Source organism: Oncorhynchus nerka, linkage group LG26, assembly GCF_034236695.1.
Source record: "Oncorhynchus nerka isolate Pitt River linkage group LG26, Oner_Uvic_2.0, whole genome shotgun sequence".
Classification (NCBI taxonomy): Eukaryota; Metazoa; Chordata; class Actinopteri; order Salmoniformes; family Salmonidae; genus Oncorhynchus; species Oncorhynchus nerka.
In genome coordinates, this window is record NC_088421.1 from 5,343,439 (window position 1) to 5,364,344 (window position 20,906).

General features: G+C 41.7%; 1 long non-coding RNA gene and 1 pseudogene across 1 annotated transcript in view; one reads left to right on the top strand and one right to left on the bottom strand.

The window, feature by feature from the left end:
* Positions 1-5,096: 5,096 nt before the first annotated feature.
* Positions 5,097-20,707, bottom strand: LOC115110108 (membrane-spanning 4-domains subfamily A member 4A-like; annotated as a pseudogene).
* Positions 20,403-20,906, top strand: part of LOC135564642 (uncharacterized) — a 43,098-nt gene continuing 42,594 nt past the window's right edge. The window contains exon 1 of the long non-coding RNA XR_010461175.1: positions 20,403-20,709. This is a non-coding gene — a long non-coding RNA (uncharacterized LOC135564642). The remainder of the gene's footprint in view (positions 20,710-20,906) is intronic.

Here is a 20,906-nt window from a genome sequence, read left to right on the forward strand (position 1 = left end):
TTTGTATTCTGCCATATTCCCTGTCACCTTGCCATGGTTAAGTGTGTTGCTTCGTGCTTTCAGTTTTGTGCAAATGCTGCCATCTATCAATGTTTTCTGGTTAGGGTAGGTTTTAATAGTCATAGTGGGAACAACATCTCCTATACACTTCTTGATGAAATCAGTAACCGTGTCAGTGAACACGTCAATATTATTCTAGGAATCTACCCGGAGAAAATCCCAGTCCTCGGGATCGAAACAATCTTGAAGTGTCGATTCCGATTGGTCAGATCAGCGTTGAATAGTCCTTAGCACGGGTGCTTCCTGTTTGAGTTCATGCCTATAGGAAGGGCGGAGCAAAATGGAGTAGTGGTCAGATTTTCCAAAAGGAGGGCGGGGGAAGGCCTTGTATGCATCCCGGAAGTTAGATTTATCAGTGGTCCAGGGGTCCAGAGTGCTACAGTCAATATACTGTTAGAATTGGCTTTGCTAAAATCCCCAGCTACAATAAATGCAGCCTCAGGATATATGGTTTCCAGTTTGCATAAAGTTCAGTGAAGTTCCTTGAGGGTCGTCGTGGTTTCGGCTTGAGGGGGGACATACACAACTGTGACAATAACCGAAGATAATTATTTTGGGAGATTATACGGTCGGCATTTGATTGTGAGGAATTCTAGGTCAGGTGAACAAAGGGACTTGAGTTCCTGTATGTTGTTACAATTACACCATGATTCGTTAATCATGAAACATACACCCCCGCCCTTCTTCTTCCCGGAGAGATGTTTATTCCTGTCGGCGCGATGCACTGAGAATCCAGGTGGCTGTACCGACTCCAACAAGATATCCCGATAGAGCCACGTTTCCGTGAAACAGAGTATGTTACAATCCCTGATGTCTCTCTGGAAAGCAACTCTTGCCCTGATCTTGTCAACTTTGTTATCTAAAGGCTGGATATTAGCAAGTAATATACTCGGAAGCGGTGGATGGTGTGTGCACCACCTAAGTCTGACTAGAAGACCGCTCCAGCTCCCTCTCCTCCGGCGGCGTTGTTTTGGGTCGGCCTCTGGAATCAGTTCAAATTCTGAGTTGGATGACCGTTCCAAACATATTTTACCAGCCGGAGCTCGTTTTTTCCCCTGGTTCCCAGTTGTCTTGAACTCACTGAAGTCAAGTTTTCGCAGTTCCGAGTTAACTGTTGTTTTGAGCGCAGCACAAATCATGCTTCATTGACAGCATGGCCAATGTTGAATGTTTATTATTTTAAACTTGGAAAAGAAACCCTTAATCCCAGATTTGGTTCCACAGAGCCACTCCACTGAATAACAGAGATTGCTTTGCAATGCTTGCAGATAGCCACTGATTCCTTCCAAACTACTCATTGTTCAATTTGCGATGACCAACTTGTTGTGTAATGTTTATATCCAATTGCAGATGAGCACCGATACGTTTTAGCTATAATTTCTCTTCATTATTTCTCTTTATATTACAAGGATGAAAAATATTTGCCAGTAGATTGTCGACTTGATTCATGATGATGACTGCTAGCTAAGATTTTGAAAGTATGATTTTGACATGATCAGTCCAATCAATGCTACTGTAGATATAACGTGATTTGACATCCTTTTATCTGTGGCCAATGACCTTGAGCCTTCTTGGATGGGCACTTCTAATGTAACTCCATGGCAGAATCCATGGGGCTTGAATTTTCAATCTCTACCCTTAGACTTGGCAGTGACATTGTGCCCCCATGAGTGACAGAACACTGAGCTAATCACGGCACAACTAGAGAACATTACCAACACCTACGCTCCGTATATTCCTGCTGGCTGCCTCACCACCACAGAAAGCACTGAGCTAGGTTGAAACACCTACATTTTGGGTGGCTGGAGTCTAACAATTTTCTGGGCCTTCCTGATTTGGGATGGGGTCATCCGACATGATTGTGTTCAAGTGCTTTTGAAGTCTGAACAATTCATATTCATATTAAATTTAGCTAACTTGCTTAACATTGACAGTATGGTCAGACTAGCTATATTATTGTCACTCCCTGACCTTAGTTATCTTTGTTTTCTTTATTATTATTTTTTTGTATTGTCTAGGGGGTTTTGTATTTTTTTGTATTTTTTGTATGTCTAGGGTTTTTGTATGTCTAGATGTTTATATGTCTATTGTTGCCTGGATTGGTTCTCAATCAGAGGCGGCTGTTTATCGTTGTCTCTGATTGGAGACCATATTTAGGTAGCCATATTCCTTGGGTAGTTTATGGGTTCTTATTCTATGTTTAGTTGCCTGTCTGCACTGGCAATATTACGTTTTGTATAGTTTGTTCAGTGTTCTTTCTTTCATTAAAGAAGTATGTACCACGCTGCGCCTTGGTCTCCTCCATACAACGACCGTGACCATTATCCATATTCATAAGTTTGGTCAATTTCAAAAACGGATTTGTTGTAATATTTTGGTTGAAAGTGGGTAAAAGGTCAGTGGAGAAACATCTCAACTTGGAAAAACCAACATTTTTATCATTTTATCAGCTTTTCCTTTTTTATTTTTATTTTTTACAGTTGGTTGCACCTTAATTGGTGAGGAAGGGCTTGTGGTAATGGCTGGAGTGGAATAGGTGGAATGGTCTCTATGTTTTTGATGCCATTCCATTTGCTCCGTTCCGGGAAATCATTATGAGTCATCCTCCCCTCAGCAGCCTCCACTGAGTTGTATTGGGTACATTTCCGCAACAACCAGTAGCGTTGAAGGTGAGACTAAACTTCGCCACTCGTGATTCGGTTGCTACCACGTTGTAGCAGCGTGAAGCGCACCTGTGCACATGCTCGGATACTCTGTGTGACTGTGGGAGGAACAACTTCATCTAAGTCTGCGGTGCTGCAAAATCATCACGCTTAGTCGACCTTTAAGTTAGTGTGACCCGCCAGTTTCAGAAGCTTAAACTCCATTAGAAAAAAAAGCTTGAAATCCCCATTTGATTTTTGGCCAAAATGTGGAGAAAAAAACTAAAACTGAACATAAATCATGACCTTTTCAGTATAGTTTCAGTATAGTTTCAGTATTTTAAATGGGTTTGAATGATAGGGCAACATTTCGATTTCCGCCTAAATAGACATACCAAAACCTTATTATTTTTCATGAGATGGCCATAAACAATAACGGGTAATTTTGCATAGTTTTAGAAAGGTCTGAAACTCATCTTTCTGGTCATTTAATTAAATAAATTGCTGTGGTTCCCTTTTACGGGCACAAGCTCAAGTACACTACCGTTCAAAAGTTTCCCAACAAAAGCATCCAGGAGTCGCCTCTTCACTGTTGACGTTGAGACTGGTGTTTTGCGGCAACTATTTAATGTCGCTGCCAGGACTTGCAAAGCAGTTTCTCAAACTAGACACTAACGTACTTGTCCTCTTTCTCAGTTATATATATATATTTCCTCCTAATATTGTACAATCTGTATGTCGCTTCATAGGTTTGGGCTATTGTTTGAATTCAACACCAGATTGAACTCAGATTGTCAGTCAAAAGTAGCCACTAATTTCAGGCATTTGTGTGGGGCGAAGCCTATAAAAAAACATATTTCACTAAGATAGTACTTTTTGGAGAAATATCCTCTGGTCTGATGAAACAAAAATATAACTATTTGGCCATAATGACCATCGTTATGTTTGGAGGAAAAAGGGGGAGGCTTGCAAGCTGAAGAACACCATCCCAACCGTGAAGCACGGGGGTGGCAGCATCATGTTGTGGGGGTGCTTTGCTGCAGGAGGGACTGGTGCACTTCAAAAAATAGATGGCATCACGAGGGAGAAGATTTACGTGGATATATTGAAGCAACATCTCAAGACATCAGTCAGGAAGTTAAAGCTTGGTCGCAAATGGGTCTTCCAAATGGACAATGACCCCAAGCATACTTCCAAAGTTGTTGCAAAATGGCTTAAGGACAACAAAGTCAAAGTATTGGAGTGGCCATCACAAAGCCCTGATCTCAATCCTATAGAAAATTTGTGTGCGAGCAAGGAGGCCTACAAACCGGACTCAGTTACACCAGCTCTGTCAGGAGGAATGGGCCAAATTCACCCAATTTATTGTGGGAGGCTACCTGAAACGTGTGACCCAAGTTAAACAATTTGAAGGCAATGCTACCAAATACTATTTGAGTGTATGTAAACTTCTGACCCACTGGGAATGTGATGAAATAAATAAAAGCTGAAATAAATCCTTCTCTCTACTATTATTCTGATATTTCACTATCTTAAAATAAAGTGGTGATCCTAACTGACCTAAAACAGGGAATGTTTACTGGGATTAAATGTCAGGAATTGTGAAAAACTGAGTTTAAATGTATTTGGCTCAGGTGTATGTAAACTTCCGACTTCAACAATATATATATATATATATATATATTTGTACAGTGTACTTTATTCCCATTTTAGTATACATTTATCAGCCAAAACATGACACCCACCCTGTATTCAAGAGTCTGATGTGCCTCAACTGATGTCGTGCACAACCCCAAAATCTTAGTTGATGTAAAATAGGGTCTAAGCCACAACAAACAGTATGTGAAAAAATTATCTGAGTTTATGCCATTTTAGATAATTGAGGATAACATTTTTCTTTTTTACATAATTGGGATTTTTTTTTTGTTGATAACCCCGTTAACAAGATTTTAAATTATATCAATCTCAAACATTTAACTTTTCCAGTGATGAAGACATGCATTTCTCATGGTATGGTGGGGAATGCAAAATGGATACACTTTGAGCACCTTTATCTCTTGACTGTATTGGCATTCAGGTCCAAAAAGTAACTTTCTGAGCACTTCTTACAATGTATGGAAACTTTCGTTCAAATAAAAAAGTGCTGTCAAAAGGTGATTGAATTTAAATGGATTTATCCAAAAGGCCTATTGCACTAGCTTCAACTCCAGGCTTAATATTGCACAAACTCAATACAGAAAGGATTTAATGCCCAATGCAAACATCCAACACTCCCTCCTTATCAAGATGTTTTCAGACCCTTCAACCACTCTTCTGAAAATATCAATTTATTACTTTGTCATTACTTACATTGTACCCTATAGAAGACAAAAGTGACTCCAAACTCGATTCTTTGTCATTTCTTCCCCATTTATTCAGTGATATGTATTTGTAATACATGTCATCATTATAGGTCCATGTCATTTACAAACATTGACAGATTATACACTGTGGTTGATTTGATTTGGTTGATAAATGAAGGCTACTATTTTTCTATAGACAATTATGAGACACAGAAAAAACATTAAAATATTAACCATATAGTAGGCAAAAGATCATATATAACATTACAATACAATAACAGTATTTAACTGTCAGATCAGTGATGTGGTGCTGCTAACCATTGCCTGGCTTGCATCAGAAACATAAGGTCTACATAAGAACATGATTTCAACAAGAAAAATAACAATGTATTCATGGAGGCCCAATTCTCAAGGGATGACCGCAGTGTATTGAGGCAGGGGATTCTGTTGAAACCCTGTACCCATACCGTCTCCCACAGGACCATTTGGGTAGTTCCCAGTCTGTAATGAAAACAACACAGGGACATCACATGACCTTGAGTATGGTTATGTCCCAAATTGCACCCCCTCCTCTATATAGTGCACTACTTTTGACCAGAGCCTGCACCCTATCCCCTATGCTGCACTGGTCAAAAATATAGTGCAGTATAGGGAATAGGATGCCATTTGAGATGATGGACATACTACACAGCAAATTGCCCAGTGTTGGCCAGTGTTGATTTTTCAGTGTAACATTTGTAGTGTTGACAATCACTCTGTAAGAGTGATATTAACACTCGGTGGTGTAAAATAACCCCCAGTGTTGGAGTTAATAACCAGAGTTATTGTTTTACACTGTGGAGAGTAAAATAGTTCCATCAAAATCACACCCATCATTATCATATTTCCAAGCATGCTCTACTGCAGGATGGGTTTTTTAGGATTCATTTTCATATGTGTTTTTGCATGTGCATTGATTGATTGATTGACTAGTCGTATGCTACACAAAGATAAATAACATCAATTTTTCTGAACTAATCCAATCAGTTAGTTAGATTTATTGGACCATTACTGAAATGGTTGTTCTGGTTTAATTTATTTAGGTAGTGTTTTTAAAAAATCAGGTTTCCTAATTCTGACAGTCATTCTGAATGTAGGTTGAGGGTGAATAAAAACTATAACTGTTGGATATCCTAACTCTGGCTGGATTCCAATAGGAATTACACATAATCAGTATAGTGCGACTTGCAGGCCTGATGTGGCCTTTAAACCAGGAGTTTCCTAACGCCACTGCGTTAGGGTAAATCTAGGCCACTTACTATGCCAATAATTAATAGTGATGGGAAATCAAGGATTTCTGAAGGCTTTGGAGTTTTCACCAAACTGTGCAGAAAAACGGTTCTTTACTCAGAGATTCGTTATCGCATTAGATGTCACATTAGTGACATCTGCTACTCAACAATAAATAGCCGCATTTGATTAACAGATGTTTTCCCCCCCACCATTTTCAGCACAACTCTGTGGCGCAGCAGTAAATGGTTGGCTTTAGTAGCTTACAAATCAGTTGGAAACCAGATTCGCATCATGCTTCCATTTTTTTGCCTACAAGTTGACAATAAAAAAAAAACGGAATCTATGGCATTATTTAGGATGCTTAAGAAAGAAGCTTATACTACTGTATACTAAATAAACACATTTTTTAACAAACATTTGCAAAAAGTGTGTTTTCACATAAAATAAAATAAAAAGTGTGCCTTTACCAGAATTCGACCTCATGCCCTCATGTCCCTGAAAGCTCTATAGTCCCCTACTCTACCTGCTAAGCTACCAGTCAGATGAAACTACCAGTACAACATCTGAACTATATTTGCAAGTACAATGTCCAGCAATGCTCCCTCAAATCGGCAATGACAAATTTCAGGTCTGCTGCATAGAACTTGTGTGCAACTTCTGGCGCATGTTTACTGTGAACACTGAGGCTGTACCTGCTCTAAGTTACAGTTCTAACAGTGGTCAAGTAGGCTAGTGTGGCTACTTGATCATAATGTAGGCCTACCAGAGTGGCCTAACATAAAAAAAACATTGGAGAATATGCCTCCCATAACATTTTACCATGGAAATAGCTGTTCTATCATTCAGCCTATAGTAGCAGCCAATGTGTGGTTTTCAGTGTAGGTCTACATTCCATAAGACCTTTGAAAAAAACATGCAGAGCTTGACATTAACCTGTTTATCCATTTGTCCTTCAGACAAGGAGGTGACTGAACATTTTGTTGTTGTTTGATGCAAGAAACCACTTTACAAAATACAATTATTTTTTTCCCCCATACCATTATTACAGAGAATCAGACAAAATATTATACTCCCTGCCTATTGTCTCCTTAACTTATTCAAGACTGTCTCTAAATACAACACTGCCCATTTAAGACTCACTTTTCAAAGATGGCTTGAAATGCACATGTTTTGATCTCTTCTAAGAAGCATTCACTTCCCCATTGCTGACTACAGTACAATATAACTGGGCTAATAATTCACTAACTAGCAAAGGATATGAACAAATGTGCACACGTGGCTACATGTAGCTCTCGCTTTGATGTCAAAACAGATGCAGCTACAGTCCAGTTCAAAGTGAATGGCACAGATCCATATATGGCAATGGTTTATTTGGTATAGCCCTATTGCAGCTCTGGTTGGTTATGTCACACTGGTGTAGAGTACAGGCCTGAGTTGTGCCTGTCAATAGAGTACCACAGTATGAGTCATAAAACCTAGAGGTCAAACAGGGAAATGGTTCCAATCGTTTTTACACCATTCATTTTTCCCATAGGGGATTTTAGAAACACTTCAAGTAAGGTCTGTTTGTCGTGTGGACTTACCATAGACGTGACATTTTGATAACTGTGTAAATCTCTCAAAGCCAAGGTGACTTTTGTAAATATATTCGGCTCTAATTAGTCCGATTCGGAAATGCTAATTAACCATCAAAGTAGACATCATGCAAAACAATCAACTGAAAGGTGCATACCACCTACTGTACTGGAGTGTGAGTACCACTATATTCTCTTAACTAACCTCAAATTTCTAATAAAATAATTCCCTACAGACCTCATTTACTCCCATCCCCCCACCCCAAAAATAAAACCCATTCCTGTCCAACCTCGCTGACCCTGTCAAACAACCTCTCACTTTCTACATCATCATCATCATTTCACAAAATAATAATCACCATACAGCCATTACACATTCCAGTACCATGTTTGCCTATCAATTTCAAAGAGGATTCAATCCCGAATGCCTGAATCTCATCCTACACCACATAAACTCCTCCCTTCTGTTCCCATTATATGACACTATCTCCCATACAGATTTCCTTGCTATAAAAATGTCTGCCCTTACTACTTTCATCCCACTGTCTCTGCAAGCAATCTAACCCAATGTTTTAATTTCCCTTCTACCCAACTGCACCTGTATATCCACACAATTATTTAACATTGCTTTTTCTGCTATTATATCTACTATATAATTTCTATAAACTCTGGCCACACCTGTATTTGGGGAGTTTCTCCCATTCTTTTCTGCAGATCCTCTCAAGCTCTGTCAGGTTGAATTGGTAGTGTCGCTGCACAGCTATTTTCAGGTCTCTCCAGAGATATTCGATTGGGTTCAAGTACTTCACTCCGTTCATCTTTCCCTTGATCCTGACTATTCTCCTAGTCCCTGAAGTTGAAAAACATCCCTACAGCATGATGCTGCCACCACCATGCTTCACCGTAGGGATGATGCCAGGTTTCTTCCAGATGTGATGCTTGGCATTCAGGCCAAAGAGTTCAATCTTGGTTTCATCAGACCAGAGAATCTTGTTTCTCATGGTCGGAGTCCTTTAGGTGCCTTTTGGCAAACTCCAAGCGGGCTGTCATGTGCCTTTTACTGAGGAGTAGCTTCCGTCTAGCCATAAAGGCCTGGTTGATGGCCTGCTGCAGAGATGGTTGTCCTTCTGGAAAGTTCTCCCATCTCCACAGAGGAACTCTGGAGCTCTGTCAGAGTGACCATCAGGTTTTTGGTCACCTCCCGAACCAAGGCCCTTCTCCCCCGATTACTCAGTTTGGCCAGGCGGTCAGCTCTAGAAAGAGTGATTGGTGATTCCAAACTTCTTCCATTTAAGAATGATGAAGGACACTGTGTTCATGGGGACCTTCAATGCTGCAGGAATTTTTTGGTACCCTTCTCCAGATCTGTGCCTTGACATAATCCTGTCTTGGAGCTCTACTGACAATTCCTTCCACCTCATGGCTTGGTTTCTGCTCTGACAAACACTGTCAACTGTGGGACAGGTGTGTGCCTTTCCAAATCATGTCCAATCAATTGAATTTACCACAAGTGGACTCCAATCAAGTTGTAGAAACCTATCAAGGACTTATCAATGGATACAGGATGCATCTGAATACTTTTTTAAAATAAATTTGAAAACAATTCTAAAAACCTGTTTTTGCTTTGTTATGATGGGGTATTGTGTGTAGATCGATGAGGAAATAAATGTATGCAATCCATTTTATGATAAGGCTTTAACGTAACAATGTGGAAAAAGGGAAGGAGTTGGAATACTTTCCGAATGCAGTGTGTGTGTGTGTGTGTGTGTGTGTTCTTCTATGCTGCAGGAATGTCACTGTCACTAACAAATACATTTTACTCAAAGGAAAGGGCCCCCTGGAAAATATGAAAATTAAGCATAACACCATATAGTGCTAAAACAACACCCCAAAATAATTGACTGTAACATTACAGGTGTTAATTTCTTGATCTGAGAAAGTGTAACAGCTTCAGCAATAAGGAAATTGAGTCCAGTTTACTCTAAATCAAGGGCTCGAGGGGGAATATGCATGGTTCAGTGGGACTCATATGTTGACTGAAATTAGTGTACATTTTACACTTTCAGACTTTCAAAGTTAAATGTATACCATTGATTTTGCTGTGTACAATAAAGCTACATTATACATGCTACAGTATCTACAATTTAAACTGATTACTGGGTTTAGCCTACAGGTTGAGTCAAAATTGTAGTACATAATATTTAATCATTGCAGAATCTCTTTCGTGGCATCCCAAATGATACCCGATTCACTACATAGGCCCTGGTCAAAAGGAGTGCACTATATCAGGAATAGGGTGCCACTTGGGACACACAGTGGATGTTTTAAATGACTCAAGAAACTCAGTTACTAGGACACCGGTGAGATCTTATTTTTATATTTAAAAAAATATATATTCATGTCGACCCACCTATTTCACATGGCAACCCTGAAATTCAACCGGCCAAGATGTCATACCTCGTAGTTGTTCTGAGGAGGGTAAGGTGCGTTGCTTGGAGTCATGCTGCCATGAGGTACCGGTATTTGATACCCAATGGAGGACACTTGCTAAAAGACAGACATGTCCATTTTAAGTCCATTTCAAGTCTTTGCTTAAACAAAAATACAGTGTATTCATGTAAACATGATAGTAACAGTTTCATTCAGCTTGATTGTTCACCTCCTGCTATTTGAGATGCCATGGACGCTCAGTGCTCTTACAGTTGCCAGAACATACTTGACTTAGTTTAATATTCATGTTTTACAGTATAGTAAGACTTACATGTATATGTAGATCTGTTTCAATGACTTATTCTGTGAGATTTTGTTCTGAAAGTCTCAAAACTTTACCCTGTATAAAAGTGATACTCTCCCACTCACTGTCCATGTTCGCTTCCTCATTGAAGAGCTCTACTCGACTGGTTCTTGATTTTCTCCACATGACCAAAGTGTTTCCTTGCACATGGACGAGTGCGCGTTCTTTTGTTTATCTCCGGTAAAGACAATAACGATTCTCCGTCTTAAATTTGATTGTTTATTTGCGTAATAGGATACCTAAGGTTTGATTATAAACGTTGTTTGACTTGTTTGGAATAGTTTATTAGTAACGTTTGGGATTCATTATGAATGCATCTTGACGGAGGGTAACTGGGTGGATTATTGACTGAAGCATGCCAGCTAAACTGAGTTTATATGGATATAAAGACAGACATTATCGAACAAAAGGATAATTTGTGATGTAACTGGGACATTTTGGAGTGCCAATAGAAGAAGATCATCAAAGATAAGGCATTTTTTATAGCGCTATTTCTGAGTTTCGTGTCGCACCTCCCTGGATGAAAATGACTTGTTATGCATTTGTATGATGGGGCGCTGTCCTCAGATATTCGCACGGTTTGCTTTCGCCGTAAAGCCTTTTTGAAATCTGACATGGCGGCTGGATTAACAGCAAGTTAAGCTTTAATTTGATTTATTGCACTTGTGATTCATGAAAGTCTAATATTTATAGTAATTTCATTTGAATTTGGCGCTCTGCCATTTCACCGGATGTTGTCGAGGAGTTCCGCTACCGGAACGTCTAGCCCTAACAGGTGCTGTCAACCCACATGTTCTAGTAAAGGGATTCTAAATCCTAACTCCCCTTTATACAGGATAAGGTTTATAGGGTTGTTGGGGAATAATCAGAATTGGTTGGTAACATAGGTCAGATGTTTTATATTCATCATATGTTTGTAAGTTACTTCTCATCAGAATGTTATTTTTGTATAATACTGTGGCGGGGTTGCAGTATCTGTTCTATGTCAAGACTAAGTTTCTTGGACCGGAGAGAGGGGAGAGGTCAAGCGTGTATCTCTTGGCTCCACAATGTCTGTGTGCCAGTCAGTGTGTCTCTGTGATCTTGTCAAGATAGGATGGATTTGATATATGCCTGTTGATATGGAGGATTGTTTATGGTTCTGAGTTTGAGTAAAGAACATAGTTTAGGAGACAAAGCTGAACGATGAATTATGCCGATGCTGTCTTATCCTGTGTGTCTTTGCTATAAAGGATCTCAGTTGAAATGTGGAAGGGAATCTCAGAGAATTCATTGATAGACACTGAATTGATCTGAGAGTCACAGGGTTGTGATAGAGCTCATATAATTAACCTCTTGCCTCTACTTGGGACGCTTGCGTCCCAACTAGAGCTCTGGAAATGCAAATGTGCTACGCTAAATGCTAATAGTATTAGTTAAAACTCAAAAGTTCATTAAAATACACATGCAGGGTATCAAATTAAAGCTACACTCGTTGTGAATCCAGGCAACAAGTCAGATTTTTAAAATGCTTTTCGGCGACAGCATGAGAAGCTATTATCTGATAGCATACACTACAACAGAAAAGCACAGCAGGGGACGTAAACAAAATAATTAGCATTTCGGCGTTACACAAACCGCACAATAAAATAGAAAACAGTCATTACCTTTCACCATCTTCTTTGTTGGCACTCCTAGATGTCCCATAAACACTATTGGGTCTTTATTTTGATTAAATCGGGCCATATAAAGCCAAGATATCGTTATATGTAGACTGTGTGATAAACGAAAAAAACAGCGATTTCACAACGTAACGTCATTTTTTAAAATTCAAAAAGTAGACGATAAACTTTCACAAAACACTTCGAAATACGTTTGTAATGCTACTTTAGGTATTAGTAAACGTTAATAAGCGATAAAAATCATCCGTAGGCGATGTAAATATCATTAGCTGTCGTCTTGGAAAAAATTTCAGGAGAGAGCTCTTCCGGAATGATCTGGGCGGAGACCGGAGGTAAGTCGTGCCCCTCTTTCGGTTCAACCAAGAATCAATGATGATTCAATTCACAAGACTCTAGACAACATGGGGATGCTGTGGGAGTTGAATGCTCGGTCTTATCTAATTCGGCTCACTGTTAACAATTGCTTGAAGTGGCGCAAGGATATTTATTTCCATTTTCTGTGATCAGGTTTTCCTGCGCTTTCCGATGTAACGCACGTTATGTAATAGCCACAGTCGTGATTTAACCAGTTTTAAAAACGTCCGAGGGTTTCCTATCCACACATTCTAACCATATGAACGTACTATATTCCTGGCATGAGTAGCAGGGCGATGAAATGTTCCGCGATTTTTAACAAAATGTTCAAAAAAGTAGAGGGTCGACTGAAGAGGTTAAAGATGGACTTTGATAACTAACTCTGACTTGTGTGTGGTTTGCTCTCATGATTTGGTAAATAGAGGACATTTCCACGACAGGGTTCACAGCGAATGCCCCTTAGCCCTTTCTGGCTTTGGGCGGCCATCACTCCACATAGTGTAGTTTCCTTAGCTCGTTTCGGAGAACTAGGGAACATCCTCTCGGAGCTTCAGGTATAGCCATTACAGCACACCATACTCTACACAGAGCAGGAACAAGACATACCTGTCTCATAGCTGTCCTATTGGCAGTGGATTAAGAAGTCTGGCTCTCAGTTTCTACATGAGCCTTTCGCAACACTGCCTGACGCTCTACGTCACACTTTCGACGCCGCTCTTATGCACGGTAGCCCCACAGGCTGGAATGGCTAGTGACCCCAAAGTGAGACTTTTGGAATGAAATTCCACTTGTGAAATACGTACTTAACTCATAATATCAGAGAACTTGGGTAATGTAAATAACCTTGAGATTTACAACATTTTGTAAAAAAAAAAAAAATGGACAGAAATCTAAGTCTATAGACTCACCTCAGGGGTGGAACGGCAACACAGGCAGACAGCTCTGCAGGCAAATGACGAGACACAGATGGACACTATGAACTCCAGCAAGGAGAAAACAGCCAAAACACCTGATATTCCCTGGGACCTGATCTATAGACAGAGAAGAACAGGAAACAGCAGTGAACTAGGCTACACCGCCATTTTGGAGCAATTATGAGCACTTTGTGAACTTTCAGTTTCAATGTGGACTAAAATTACCTGTAAACTTTACTGCATTTATCTACCTTACTATTGCTTTCATGTTGCTAATGTCACATGTAGGCATAATTTAAATTGGCCTAATAAAACATATTCAACAGTACAATATAAATTTACAAATATCTCCTGACCAATGAAAGTAAAACAATGAATAAGCATTTGGTATATACCCAGTACTGTTGACATATATGGTTTGTACTGTTACAGTAGTACAACATGATCCCAGCACTGTCTAAAGAATGGAGGATGATGCCAGTCAGAGCAGTAACCGAGGCGACAACATTCATTCCCAGGGAGCCATTCACCTAAGGGACAGAGCAGAAAGAGGACAGAGACATGGCTGGTTGTGGAAGGAAATTTCTGAAGAATTAAACGCAATACCGAATTCAGTATGTTGTTATTCCTTATCATTGTCATTATGATTTCTTTAAGCGGGCAATCCACAGTTAATGCCAGTGGCACTGCTTGCGTTTTGGGAGGAAAACAAACAGATGAATGAAAACATGAGGGTCTATCGTACAGTAGATTCTATGTCTTCAAATGGAGTGGAACGTTATAAATCAAAAGCCTAAACTTTATCGGGGGAAAAAATATTGATACTGACCAGACATTTGTCCAGTTTGTTGTCAGCGGCAACAGTGAGAGAGCCTGCAACTACATACTGAGAAGGAACAAGAAAGAGATTATTCAAGGCGGCATCCTAAATGGCTCCCTATTCCCTACATTGTTGATCCAAGATGGCGTAGCAGTCGGACGTGTGTTTTGTCTTGTCCCGTCCTGTATAGTGTAAATATAGTTTTTTTTTTTTTTTTTTTTTTTTTTCCTCTTTTTTTCCGTATATATTTCGTACATATTTTAATCTCACTTCCCAACCATAGGCTGAATATACTCTCCTGCAACCCGCATCACCCAATGTGGTACGGATCTGCTTTTTCTATGCTTTAGAATCGGAACCCTCATCAGAAGCTAGCCGCTAACTAGCTAGCCACTGCTAGCGGTCTTCAACGCTAACTAGGACACCAGCGCGACATCTACCCAAAGCATATCAGACTGCTTTTTCTCTACCCCATCTCCGGATTCCTACCGCAAGCTCTGAAGCTTTATACCGGATCATCGTAAATAGCGAGGTCCAAAAATACCTAATTTGCCAATTGGCCTGGACCCTCGACTGACCCTCTACTGCCGACACGGAGCCCCGCCGATCCATCACGACTGGTCCGCCGACATAATCGTCCGAGGGGGTTTCAACAGGCTTCTCCGCTGCGACATCGCCAAAGATCCATCTGCTGGCCAAGGCCCGCGAGCTTTCTGAATCGCTGTATCTCCAGCTCACCGCATGAAGAGGAATAAATAAACAGACTCACCCCATCGCGACGTCCCCCAAAGGTTAACTCTCTAGCCCTCGCTATCTCCCTGCTTGCTAATTCGGCCTGCTAACGGCTAGCTTGTCAAGCTCCGGTCCGCTAACTGCTACCTTGTCTAGCTCGGGCCTAAACTGTTAGCTTGTTAGCACAGGCCTGCTAACCGTCTGTACCACCGCGTCCCAATCACTCTCTGACCCCATTTACTTTCTATCTCTTTTTGATTTTTAATTTGTTTATACCTTCCGGAAACCTGCCTCACCCAATGTGATACGGAATCGCTATTACTTTTACTCTTATTTTTATTTTTATGACACTCAAGAACCTCCAGACGCTAACCAGCTAACTAGCTACAAGCTAGTTAGTCATTGTTAGTTAAAAAAAAAAAAAAAAAAAAAAAAAAAAAACCTGAATCACTCGCCAGCCCCCCTGCCCATCCACCGCTGCCCCCTGGACACTGATCTCTTGGCTACATAGCTGACGCACGCTGGACTGTCCATTAATCACGGTACTCCTTTCTGCTTGTTTGTCTTACCTGTCGGCCCCGTTGCCTAGTCAACGCCATTTTACCTGCTGTTTGTTGTGCTAGCGGATTAGCCTCGCCTACTGTTTTTAGCCAGCTTTCCAAATTCAACACCTGTGATTACTGTATGCCTCGCTGTATGTCTCTCTCAGATGTCAATATGCCTTGTATACTGTTGTTCAGGTTAGTTATAATTGTTTTAGTTCACAATGGAGCCCCTAGACCCACTCTGCATACCCCTGTTACCTCCTTTGTCCCACCTCCCACACATGCGGTGACCTCACCCATTACAACCAGCATGTCCAGAGATACAACCTGTCTCATCATCACCCAGTGCCTGGGCTTACCTCCGCTGTACCCGCACCCCACCATACCCCTGTCTGTGCATTATGCCCTGAATATATTCTACCATGCCCAGAAACCTGCTCCTCTTATCCTCTGCCCCCAACGCTCTAGGCGACCAGTTTTGATAGCCTTTAGCCGCACCCTCATACTACTCCTTCTCTGTTCCGCGGGTGATGTGGAGGTAAACCCAGGCCCTGCATGTCCCCAGGTACCCTCATTTGTTGACTTCTGTGATCAAAAAAGCCTTGGTTTTATGCATGTCAACATCAGAAGCCTCCTCCTAAGTTTGTTTTACTCACTGCTTTAGCACACTCTGCTAACCCTGATGTCCTTGCCGTGTCTGAATCCTGGCTCAGGAAGGCCACCAAAAATTCAGAGATTTCCATACCCAACTATAACATCTTCCGTCAAGATAGAACTACCAAAGGGGCGAGTTGCAGTCTACTGCAGAATAGCCTGCAAAGTAATGTCATACTTTCCAGGTCCATACCCAACAGTTCGAACTACTAATTTTGAAAATTACCCTCTCCAGAAATAAGTCTCTCACTGTTGCCGCCTGCTATTCAGCTCCCAGCTGTGCCCTGGACACCATTTGTGAATTGATCGCCCCCATCTAGCTTCAGAGTTTGTTCTGTTAGGTGACCTAAACTGGGATATGCTTAACACCCCGGCAGTCCTACAATGTAAGCTAGATGCCCTCAATCTCACTCAAATCATCAAGGAACCCACCAGGTACAACCCTAACTCTGTAAACAAGGGCACCCTCATAGACGTCATCCTGACCAACTGGCCCTCCAAATACACCTCCGCTGTCTTCAACCAGGATCTCAGCGATCATTGCCTCATTGCCTGTATCCGCCACGGAGCCGCAGTCAAACGACCACCCCTCATCACTGTCAAACGCTCCCTAAAACACTTCTGTGAGCAGGCCTTTCTAATCGACCTGGCCCGGGTATCCTGGAAGGACATTGACCTCATCCCCGTCAGTTGAGGATGCCTGGTCATTCTTTAAAAGTAACTTCCTCACCATTTTAGATAAGCATGCTCCGTTCAAAAAATGCAGAACCAAGAACAGATACAGCCCTTGGTTCACTCAGACCTGACTGCCCTCGACCAGCACAAAAACATCCTGTGGCGGACTGCAATAGCATCGAATAGCCCCGTGATATGCAACTGTTCAGGGAAGTCAGGAACCAATACACGAGTCAGTCAGGAAAGCTAAGGCCAGCTTCTTCAGGCAGAAGTTTGCATCCTGTAGCTCCAACTCCAAAAAGTTCTGGGACACTGTGAAGTCCATGGAGAACAAGAGTACCTCCTCCCAGCTGCCCACTGCACTGAGGCTAGGTAACACGGTCTCCACCGATAAATCCACGATTATCGAAAGCTTCAATAAGCACTTCTCAACGGCTGGCCATGCCTTCCGCCTGGCTACTCCAACCTCGGCCAACAGCTCCGCCCCCCGCAGCTCCTCGCCCAAGCCTCTCCAGGTTCTCCTTTACCCAAATCCAGATAGCAGATGTTCTGAAAGAGCTGCAAAACCTAGACCCGTACAAATCAGCTGGGCTTGACAATCTGGACCCTCTATTTCTGAAACTATCTGCCGCCATTGTGCAACCCCTATTACCAGCCTGTTCAACCTCTCTTTCATATCGTCTGAGATCCCCAAGGATTGGAAAGCTGCAGTCATCCCCCTCTTCAAAGGGAGACACCCTGGACCCAAACTGCTATAGACCTATATCCATCCTGCCCTGCCTATCTAAGGTCTTCGAAAGCCAAGTCAACAAACAGGTCACTGACCATCTCGAATCCCACCGTACCTTCTCCGCTGTGCAATCTGGTTTCCGAGCCGGTCACGGGTGCACCTCAGCCACGCTCAAGGTACTAAACGATATCATAACCGCCATCGATAAAAGACAGTACTGTGCAGCCGTCTTCATCGACCTCGCCAAGGCTTTCGACTCTGTCAATCACCATATTCTTATCGGCAGACTCAATAGCCTCGGTTTCTCGGATGACTGCCTTGCCTGGTTCACCAATTACTTTGCAGACAGAGTTCAGTGTGTCAAATCGGAGGGCATGCTGTCCGGTCCTCTGGCAGTCTCTATGGGGGTGCCACAGGGTTCAATTCTCGGGCCGACTCTTTTCTCTGTATATATCAATGATGTTGCTCTTGCTGCGGGCGATTCCCTGATCCACCTCTACGCAGACGACACCATTCTATATACTTTCGGCCCGTCATTGGACACTGTGCTATCTAACCTCCAAACGAGCTTCAATGCCATACAGCACTCCTTCCGTGGCCTCCAACTGCTCTTAAACGTAAAACCAAATGCATGCTTTTCAACCGATCGCTGCCTGCACCCGCATGCCCGACTAGCATCACCACCCTGGATGGTTCCGACCTTGAATATGTGGACATCTATAAGTACCTAGGTGTCTGGCTAGACTGCAAACTCTCCTTCCAGACTCACATCAAACATCTCCAATCGAAAATCAAATCAAGAGTCGGCTTTCTATTCCGCAACAAAGCCTCCTTCACTCACGCCGCCAAGCTTACCCTAGTAAAACTGACTATCCTACCGATCCTCGATTTCATGATGTCATCTACAAAATGGCTTCCAACACTCTACTCAGCAAACTGGATGCAGTCTATCATAGTGCCATCCGTTTTGTCACCAAAGCACCTTATACCACCCACCACTGCGACTTGTATGCTCTAGTCGGCTGGCCCTCACTACATATTCGTCGCCAGACCCACTGGCTCCAGGTCATCTACAAGTCCATGCTAGGTAAAGCTCCGCCTTATCTCAGTTCACTGGTCACGATGGCAACACCCATCCGTAGCACACGCTCCAGCAGGTGTATCTCACTGATCATCCCTAAAGCCAACACCTCATTTGGCCGCCTCTCGTTCCAGTACTCTGCTGCCTGTGACTGGAATGAACTGCAAAAATCGCTGAAGTTGGAGACTTTTATCTCCCTCACCAACTTCAAACATCAGCTATCCGAGCAGCTAACCGATCGCTGCAGCTGTACATAGTCTATTGGTAAATAGCCCACCCATTTTCACCTACCTCATCCCCATACTGTTTTTATACTGTTTTTTATTTTATTTATTTATTTACCTTTCTGCTCTTTTGCACACCAATATCTCTACCTGTACATGACCATCTGATCATTTATCACCCCAGTGTTAATCTGCAAAATTGTATTATTCGCCTACCTCATGCCTTTTGCACACATTGTATATAGACTGCCCATTTTTTTTTTTTCTACTGTGTTATTGACTTGTTAATTGCTTACTCCATGTGTAACTCTGTGTTGTCTGTTCACACTGCTATGCTTTATCTTGGCCAGGTCGCAGTTGCAAATGAGAACTTGTTCTCAACTAGCCTACCTGGTTAAATAAAGGTGAAATAAAAAATAAATAAAAAATTGTGCACCATATGAATACTGTATCCCTATTTCCTACATAGTGCATTATATAGGGAATAGTGTGCCATTTGGGACACACATACTGTATTTCTACAGTATGACCAAAGTTCAAATTCAAGTTTAATTACTCCCACATAGAAGTCAATACAAAATTAAATGCATGAGGGAATACATGGCATAGGCCTAGCCAAATTCATATATGTTGAGAAAGGTCATTGGTTAAGACAAATTGTTAGTTAATAAGACAAGTCACTATTTATAAAGCATTACTTCAAATTAAATACATTTATTTTTAAAGTGACACGATTTAACTATGAGGACGTTTTGTTTCAGGCAGACAGGAAAATGTAAGGGAGGATTGTTAGAAAGAGCAGCTCAAGCAGCTCACTCACAATGATAGATCCCCAGACAAATATTCCACTAAGTACTCCAATATTGTCTACTTGTGGTCCTGCAGTCATCACAATTCCTGTCAACAGCATCATCAAACCAATCATGATCTGTACGGTCTGTGAGAGAAAAACAAAGCGCAATGCAGGAAATAGATTTTTTTCTGTTCTTCCATTACATTCAACCAAAATTGTCATTTTAATTTGAAAATTCTTACCCCAAGCGCTTTTGGATGCCCTGCCCGGAAACTTCCCAGCACTGAGGAGACCGTCTGTCCCAGACAGTGAGGGGTAGAAGCGACCCCGCGACCCCCATCCCGTTCCCATAGGGGTAGACATGGGTGATGACCACCGCCCCATTAGTGGTGGTTGTTTGAGAGCTGGACATCTTCACAGAGGAGGGAAGGATAATTGTGTAAGATAGAATCTGACTGGTTGTTGTGTGTCATGCTTTATACTTTACCTGGGACTTCCTGATAAGAAATGACATGTGACTGTTATGAATAGCAAGTGTGTAAGCCAGTCATGAAACTTGGAACTCTCTCCATTGAATATAGGCTGTGTGTGTGTGTGTGTGTGTGTGTGTGTGTGTGTACCTGCGTGTGTGTGTGTCATAATGACATGCGGCACTTTGGGGTGAGAGAAGACTAGAAATAGATAAGATGTTGGCGTACACTGTTGGATTACTTCATGGAGCAAAAATGTTTTTATTTTAATAACGGAGCATTTTCTAAATTCAAACACATCCCCTGCAACTGGACAGAGAACTTTTCAGACTCCTGTTTCCACCAATTGAGGACGAAGACGGCATCGCTAAGGTTGGTCGAACGTGCTCTGTGCTATACCAAATAGTACCTATTCTGCAACTCCCAATATTGGATACCGAAATTCTTTGGTTAAATCACATTATCTCTAGTAACAATGCGTAGCTACCAAGTTCTCTGCCTTTTACTACACCCGAGACACATTGAACTGTATGTTACTTTTACCATATACCATTCTTGTTGAATACCCA